This window comes from Capsicum annuum, unplaced genomic scaffold (genome assembly GCF_002878395.1).
Source record: "Capsicum annuum cultivar UCD-10X-F1 unplaced genomic scaffold, UCD10Xv1.1 ctg80007, whole genome shotgun sequence".
Taxonomy (NCBI): domain Eukaryota; kingdom Viridiplantae; phylum Streptophyta; class Magnoliopsida; order Solanales; family Solanaceae; genus Capsicum; species Capsicum annuum.
The window spans coordinates 57,705-66,200 of NW_025890634.1; the positions used below are offsets into that span (position 1 = coordinate 57,705).

Here is an 8,496-nt window from a genome sequence, read left to right on the forward strand (position 1 = left end):
TTCTAGCCAAATTGTTGTTCTATTGGCCACGGTTTTGGGGTGGACTCGGGATTCGGGCATGCTGTGGGCTGAAAATCGACCGAGGCATGCCAGGAAGGTTTGGGATCATCCCAATGTGATTCGTTTAAATTTTTGTGGCTATTTGGGTGGACAAACGGGTAAAACGAAGCGAACAAGGCATTTTCAGGCCAAATTAGTGTGCGATATCCCACGACTTCGGGGGTGGGCCCAGGGTTCAGGCATGCAGTGGGCCGAAAATCGACCAGGGCATGCCAGGGAGGTTTTGAATCATCCCAGTGTGATCCGTTTAAATTTTCGTGGCCATTTTTTAGGACAATTGGGCAAAACAGCGTGAACAGGGCATTTTCGAGCCAAATCGATGTGCTATAGCCCACGGTTTTTGGGTGGTTCCGTGGTTTGGGCATGTTATGGGCCAAAAATTGACTGGGATGCCATGAAGGTTGGGGATTGTCCGAGTTTGGTCTGTTTAAATTTTCATGGCCATTTGGGTGGATAAACGGGCAAAACGGTGCAAACGGGGTATTTTCGAGCCAAATTGGTGTGCTATAGCCCATACTTTCAGGGGTGGCCCCAAGGTTCGAGCATGTTGTAGGGAGAAAATTGGTCGAGGCATGCTAGGGAGGTAGGGATCGTCCCAGTATGGTCCGTTTAATTTTTTGTTGCCATTTGGGTGGACAACCGAGCAAAACGGCGTGAATGGGGCATTTATCGGTGTGCTATAGCCTACAATTTTAGGGGCGGGCTCGGGGTTCAAGCGTGATGTGGGTCAAAAATTGATCGGGGCATGCCAGGGAAGTTGGGGATCGTCCTAGTGTGGTCCGTTTAAATTTTTGTGGCCATTTGGGTGGACAAACGGGCGAAATGGTTAGAACTGGCATTTTTCAGGCCAAATCAATGTGCTATACCCTATGGTTTAGGGGGTGGGCCCGTGGTCCAGGCGTTCTGTGGGCCAAAAAATCTATCGGGGTGTGCCAGGAAGGTTTGAGATCGTCCTAGTTTGATCCGTTTACATTTTTTGTGGACATTTGGGTGGACAAACTGGCAAAACGATGCGAATAGGGCATTTTCTGACCAAATCAATGTGCTATAGCCTACGGTTTTAGGGGTGGGCCCGGGGACCGAGCGTGCTATGGGACAAAAATTGAACGGGCATGCCAGGGAGGTTAGGGATCATTCGAGTGTGGTCCGTTTAAATTTTCGTGGAAATTTGGGTGGACAAACGGGCGAAACAGAGCGAACGGGGCATTTTCGGACCAAATTGGTGTGCTATAGCCCATGATTTTGGGGGTGGGCTTGGGGTCCGGTCAGTTTTTGGCCCACAGCACGAACCTCAATCGAACAACAGCCCACCAGAACTTAGCCTTGAAACTGAGTATGAATTTTACAATGCGTTCTTTGGGGTTAGTTGCCCAGGATAGATTTCCATCATCAATGATCAACGATGCTGACCAACGTCTCTGGCCAGAAGCATTTCTCATTCTATATTCGAAATCAGGGACAGCAGGTGGAGCTTTGTATGCTGGCCCAAACAATATTCTGTTCATATTTCGGGCTAAGATATCAACAACAACTCCTCGGACTAGAACAGAATCCCTGTTTGGTCTATTCGAAATCGGAGTCTTCTTCAGACATTCAGCTTTTACTAGACAAATATAATTTGCAAAGAATCCCTTACCCAGTTTTGTTGGTACTCCCCTAGTGGCGTGCCCATCCATGCCAATCCATAATCATTGAATCGGCGTTCTAGTTATGGATATTCATGAAGCTCCATGCCATAATCTGATGTCCTTCAGAGAATGATCTCCAGATCCCTCGAGCAGTGGGATGTAACGCATCATAGAACTCTTTTTGTGCTCCCTCAATTTGCCACCTAATAGCATCTCATACTTGGGATCCTTCCGTCCGATCACGTTTTCAGCTTCAGGTTCAGGGACTTCTCTTTAGTTCTCCACATTAGCCGCTTCAGTTTCATCTTCTATAGGTAATGGTTGAGTTGAAGCAACTGTCGCTTCATCTGGGCTTGAATCGGTGAAACTAATGCTATTGTCACTCCCCTCCTCAGACTGGGGGATTATGATGGCTTTTCTTTCCGTTTGCCTGGTGTTATAGGCCGGTGCGGATGTGTTTCTACCTCGCTGAGATTTTCCTCCCTTGGTTTGTTCATTTTTAGGAGCCATGTCACCTGAAAATGGATTAAGAAATCAGTACAAGGTAAAACACAGGCAAAACAGTTCACAGTGAGGCCTGATGGTAGATTTGACGGTCCACCAGTGGTGGGACGGTCCGTCAGATCCACCGTCAGCTTTATCCAGTATGTTTCATTTTTTTGACTTTTAGGAAGGTCAACTTGGTGGTCCGTTGAAAACTTGACAGTCCACCAGTCTGACCGTTAAATACAATCCAGAAACTCATTGTCTTTGACCTTTGGGACGGTCAACTTGGTGGTCTGTCACAAAGTTGACGGTCCGCCGTGTTGACCATCAGACCTTCGTCCTCAGGCACATTTATGGGTTCGACTGATTTTTAGCGCAGCTTAAGATCAAATCAATTTTTAGCTTGAGCAACAGCATTAAAACCACATTCTAAGCAAGACTTCATCCACTAAATCAAACTTAAGCATAAATCGTTCAAACTCAACACCATTAGACTAAATCATGAAACAATCCATGCCCTTACTCTTCAAATGAACAAGAGGAAAGAAGTAAATGCTCATACCTTGATGTTGCAGTATTCTACTTGCTTGAGACTTCAGAGACTAAACTACTTGCAATTTCTATCACTTATGTTGCTCTTTAGTTTGTGATGGGGATGGGGAAAGAATGACCTAGCTTAAATAGAAAAGTGATGGAGGAGTGGAGGAGTCTCATATAGGATAACTCAGTTCAGGTTCTTTGAATCTTGAAGAAGTGGAAAAATCAAAGGTCATGGAACGGTTACAATGAGTGTACCCGCTCAATTTTATTCTTAAAATCTCATTTCGGGTCAAATACGGAGTACTTATAAAGAGTACCGATTTAACCCAACCCAATTCAGAATTAGGGTTAAAGTGACGGACGAATTGATGGTTCGTCATAAGTATGACGGACCACCACTGGGAACGTTACCCCTCAGCTGAGTCGATGAGTTTCTGTTTTGGTGTAACGGTTAATGGGACGGTCAACCACAGTCGTGATGGTCCACCGAATTGGCTGTCACTACTTACTAGAATGCAGGTCAGCAGTCTCCCTTCTGACGACTGCTTTGACGGTCCACCATATACTTGACAGTCCGTCACTCATGCCGCCATGCCCTATCCAGTGAATGCATTTTCCTGCCTGTTTTTTACGGTTGAGTGTGGTGGTCCGTCAGTAGTTTGGTGGTCCGTCAAGTGTACCGTCGCAACTTTTCAGTAGCTCAAATGCGCCTAATTTTCCTCTTTACAGCACTTCTGGTCCTGCACACTTCATAAACACATCAAAATTTCCCAAAAACATAAAATAGACTCTACTTATGGTTACAACAACATATTGTGGGTTGCCTCCCACTAGCACCTGATTTAATGTGGCGGCACGACTTAGGTATCTCGAATACTCAGACTTCATTGAGATAAAAGACATCAACACTTTTTATTAGGTCTTTTGGACTAATATAAAGTTTGATTCTTTGCCCGTTCACTTTGAAGACACTACCATCTTCGTTTTCAAGCTAGACTACTCTAGATGAGTAGACTTGGCTAATTTTAAATAGGCCTGACCATTTAGACTTCAACTTACCCAGAAATAGCTTCATTCTGGAGTTAAAAAGAAGGACCAAATCACCTTTCGTAAATTCTCTCTGTGTAATCCTTTGATCATGGTATTTCTTCATCCTTTCTTTGTACAAGTCAGCTCTTTCATAAGCTCTGAGACAGAATTCGTCCATCTCGTTAATCTGCTCCAATATTAGATCAGTTGTTTCCTTCCAATGCATATTCAGCCTTTTTAGAGCCCACAAGGCCTTATGTTCCAGCTCAATTGGCAAATGACATGCCTTTCCATAAACTAGCTGATATGGTGACATGCCAATTGGTGTCTTAAAAGCAATTCGATATGCCCACAAGACGTTATCGAGCTTTTGAGACCAATCTTGTCTACTGGCATTCACAATTTTGGCGAGAATGGCCTTGATCTCGCGATTCGACACCTCCACTTTCCCACTAGTTTGTGGGTGATAAGGAGTTGCTACACGGTGTTGTTTTACTCCATACTTCGCTAGCACAGCCCTGAAGACTTTATTGTAGAAATGGGATCCCCCATCACTTATGATTGTTCTTGGTACTCCAAAGCGAGAGAATATGTTCTTTTTTATAAATGCCACAACTCTTTTTCCTTTATTGTCAGCCAACGCCACAGCTTCTACCCATTTTGATACATAGTCTACAGCTACTAGGATGTATTTTAACCTATACGATCTTACAAATAAGCCCATGAAGTAAATGACCCATACATCAAATAACTCTATTTCCATCATCTTGGACATTGGCATCTCATAACATTTTGAGATTGATCCTTGTCTCTGACATTGATCACATCTACGAACCATGGATCTCTGAATAGTGTGGGCCAATAGTATTCACTCTGCAATACTTTCTGAGCAGTGTGGTCACCTACATAGTGACCAGCAATAGGTGAAGCGTGGCATGCTTTCAAAATATTTAGCATCTCCACATCTGGTACGCAACGCCTAATAACACCATCTGCACATATCCGAAAAAGATAGGGCTCATCCTAGAAATACTGGGTAACATCATGAAGGAACTTTTTCCTTTGGTGAAAGGAAATATTATCTGGAATCACTTCACTTACCACGTAGTTTACGAAATTGGCATACCACGGAATTTGCTCAAACTTAGTAGCTAGTATCTTCTCATCCAGAAAAGGAATCATCAATATCTAACTTGTCCTTGATTGCTTGTTCGCATTCAAGTCTGGATAAGTGATTAGCCACCTGATTTTTGCACCCTTTGCGATCCTTTACCTCAAAGTCGAATTCTTGAAGCAACAATACCCACCAGATCAATCTTAGCTTCGCATCTTTATTAGCCATTAAGTACCTCAGAGCTGCATAATCCGTGTGGACCATCACCTTAGTACCTAGCAAATATGCCCTGAATTTCTCGAAGGCATAAACCATAGCCAGAAGTTCTAGTTCAGTGATAGTGTAGTTCTTTTGAGCCCTATTCAGGGCTTTGCTGTCATAGTAGATTGGATGAAACAACTATCCTTTTTCTGGCCCAACACAGCTCCAAGCGCCACTCCGCTAGCATCGCACATTAGTTCAAACGGCTTTGTCCAGTCGGGAGAAATAATAACTGGAGCCTCCACTAACTTCATCTTAATGCATTCAAACGCCTGCCTGCAGTCATCATCAAAAGAGAACTTGGCCTCTTTTTCAAGAAGTTTGCACAATGGGTTTGCAACCTTTGAGAAATCCTTTATAAATCTGCGATAGAATCCTGCATGTCCAAGAAATCTATGCACCCTTTTTATAGAGATGGGGGGAGGTAGTTTCTCGATAACCTCAACTTTGGCCTTATCCACCTCAATACCTTTCGCAAAAATTTTATGACCGAGAATAATGCCTTTTTCACCATGAAGTGGCATTTTTCCCAGTTAAGGACCAGGTTAAACTCTTCACACTGATGTAATGCTTGACTTAGATTCAGCAAGCATAAGTCAAAGGAATCTCCAACCACTGAAAAATCATCCATAAACACCTCCAAGGTGTCTTCAACCATATTAGAGAAAATCGACATCATGCACCTCTGGAATGTAGCTGGTACATTACATAATCCAAAGGGCATCCTTTTAAAAGCAAATGTGTCATATGGGCCCGTGAACATCGTTTTCTCCTGATCCTCAGGAGCAATGGAGATCTAATTATACCCGGAATACCCATCCAAGAAATAGTACCAGCCTCTTCCTGCCAATCGATCAAGCATCTAATCCATGAATGGCATTGGAAAGTGATCTTTCAGTGTCCATAAATTTAGCTTTCGGTAGTCCATACACACCCTCCAACTTGTGACAGGCCTGAGTGGAATTAGCTCGTTCTTCTCGTTGGCCACTACCGTCATGCCCCCTTTCTTGGGCACACACTGTACAGGACTCACCCATTTACTGTCTGAGATTGGGTACACCACACCTGCATCTAGCCACTTGATGATTTCTTTCTTCACCACCTCTTACATAGGTGGATTTAGGTGACGCTGATGCTCAATAGTGGGTACACAATCTTTCTCTAACTGAATCTTATGCATAGATATGTCAGGAGGGATACCAATGATATCTACAATAGTCCAACCAATAGCTCTCTTGTATCTCTTAAGAATAGAAATGAGAGCTTCCACCTGTTGTTCGCCGAGATCAGCAGCAATAATAACTGGCAGTGTATTTCCACTACCCAAGAACACATATCGCAGATGACTAGGTAGCTCCTTCAAGTCTAACATTGGTGGCTCTTCAATGGATGGCTTCTCCGGTGGTGAAGGCCGATTCTTAAGTCAAGATCCAGATTCTTGGGGGCATAAGAATACAACCCCATTCCTGTCAAACTACAGACAGTTTCTTTGTACTCATCAATATCCTCACGATCAAATTTCATGAGTACAGCAGCTAATGGCTCAACAGTAAGCTACTCCTCCAAATATAATTCCAGCTCTTTCTCATAATAAATATCAACTATAGAGAACACATTCATTTCTTTAGGCTGCTTCATTAATTTGCATACATCGAAACGCACCACTTCATCGTTCATTCAGAATAAAAACTCATTTGCTCGCAGATCAATAATCACACTTCTGGTTGCAAAGAAAGTTCAACCCAAGATTATGGGCACCTCGAAGTCCACCTCGCAACTCAAAATAACAAAATCTGTAGGGAAAATAAAGGTAACCACCTTTACTAATACATCATACAGAACCCCAACAGGCCGTTTTACCGACCTATCTGCCATTACAAGCCGCATGTTGGTTGGTGTAGGATCTCCCAACCCCAACTATTTATAAATGGCTAGCGGCATCAAATTAATGCTAGCCTCGAGATCACATAAGGCCTTGGCAAAATCCAAAGACCCCACCGTACAAGGAATAGTGAAGGCTCCCAGATCTGCCTTCTTCTGAACTAATGACCTTGTAGCAATCGCACTACAATGATGAAGATTATCAACTGGTTCATAACTTTTTGCTCTCTTTTTTGTCAAAAGGTCCTTCATGAATTTGGCATACCCTGGCATTTGCTCCAATGCCTCAACCAAAGGCACATTTATAGTCAGCTGCTTCAACATAGACATGAATCTACTGAACTTCGTGTCATCAGTTTTCTTTTTCAGTCTTTGAGGGAAAGGAGATGGTGATTTTGGAAAATTTTTAACCACAACTTCCTTTTCCTTGTCCTTCTTTTGTTCAAATGTAACAGTCTGCTGACAATCAGGTACAATATCTGGAATAACCCTATTTGATCCTGCAGATTCCATAGAATTATCAATATCAGCTTTATCTGTATCTTTTGCTATCATATCAACTACCGGCTTACCCAAAGATTAGCTCTCCAACACCTTACCACTTCTAGTGGAAATTGCCATGCACGATCCATCCTTCTTAGGATTTTGGACTATGTCACTAGGTAATGTACCAGCCTTCCTTTGATTAAGTATCGCCGATAATTGGCCCATTTGTTGCTCCAATTGTTTGATCGACGTAGAATGTGAGTCAACCAATTGGTTCATCGAAGATAAATCATTTTTTACCTCAAGTACTCCAGCGTTGGTTGCTTCTACTCCCTTCAATAGCTTGGCCATCATATCCTCCATGGAAATCTTCCCAGAACTAGACGTAGCTGCATCACGACTTTCAGGAGGAATATACAACCCACTCCTGTCATTTTCTCTTTTCTAATTTTCTTGGTCACAATCCTTATATTCGGTTCGATTATAATAGTTCCGACCTTAGTTTCCTTGGCCACTGCCTCGGAAACCCCCCTGATTGTTTAAGTAATTCGCTTTCTCTTCGGAATCGAAGTCAGCTCTTCCCTGTGATGCAACAGCTTTAACCTTCTCTGTCTTCCCTGATAATAAATGCTTAGTTAGAAGGTCCATCTGTGTTTTCATGTAAGCCATATCTTAGTCACGTTCCTCTTCCCTTCGCATCTGTTCTGCAGTCATACCAATAGATACAGTAGAGCTTGTTACCTCAGAATCCTTGGTATGCCAACCTCGACTCTGCTTTGTCATATGATCTAGCATCTCAGATGCCTAAATAAAGGTGAGATCCATGAATGACCTACCCGCAGCATTATCTACCACTAGCCTAGTCATCGAATTCAAGTCTCTATATGATATCTCCATCAAATGGACATTTGTCATCTGATGATTTAGGCACAGCATAAGATTCTTCTTGAACCTCTCCCAAGTCTCGTAGAGAGCCTCAGTTGGAAGCTGTCTAAAATTACTTATCTCATC

General features: G+C 43.0%; 1 pseudogene; it reads right to left on the reverse strand.

The window, feature by feature from the left end:
• Nucleotides 1–1,961: 1,961 nt before the first annotated feature.
• Nucleotides 1,962–8,154, reverse strand: LOC124895110 (annotated as a pseudogene).
• Nucleotides 8,155–8,496: the final 342 nt, after the last annotated feature.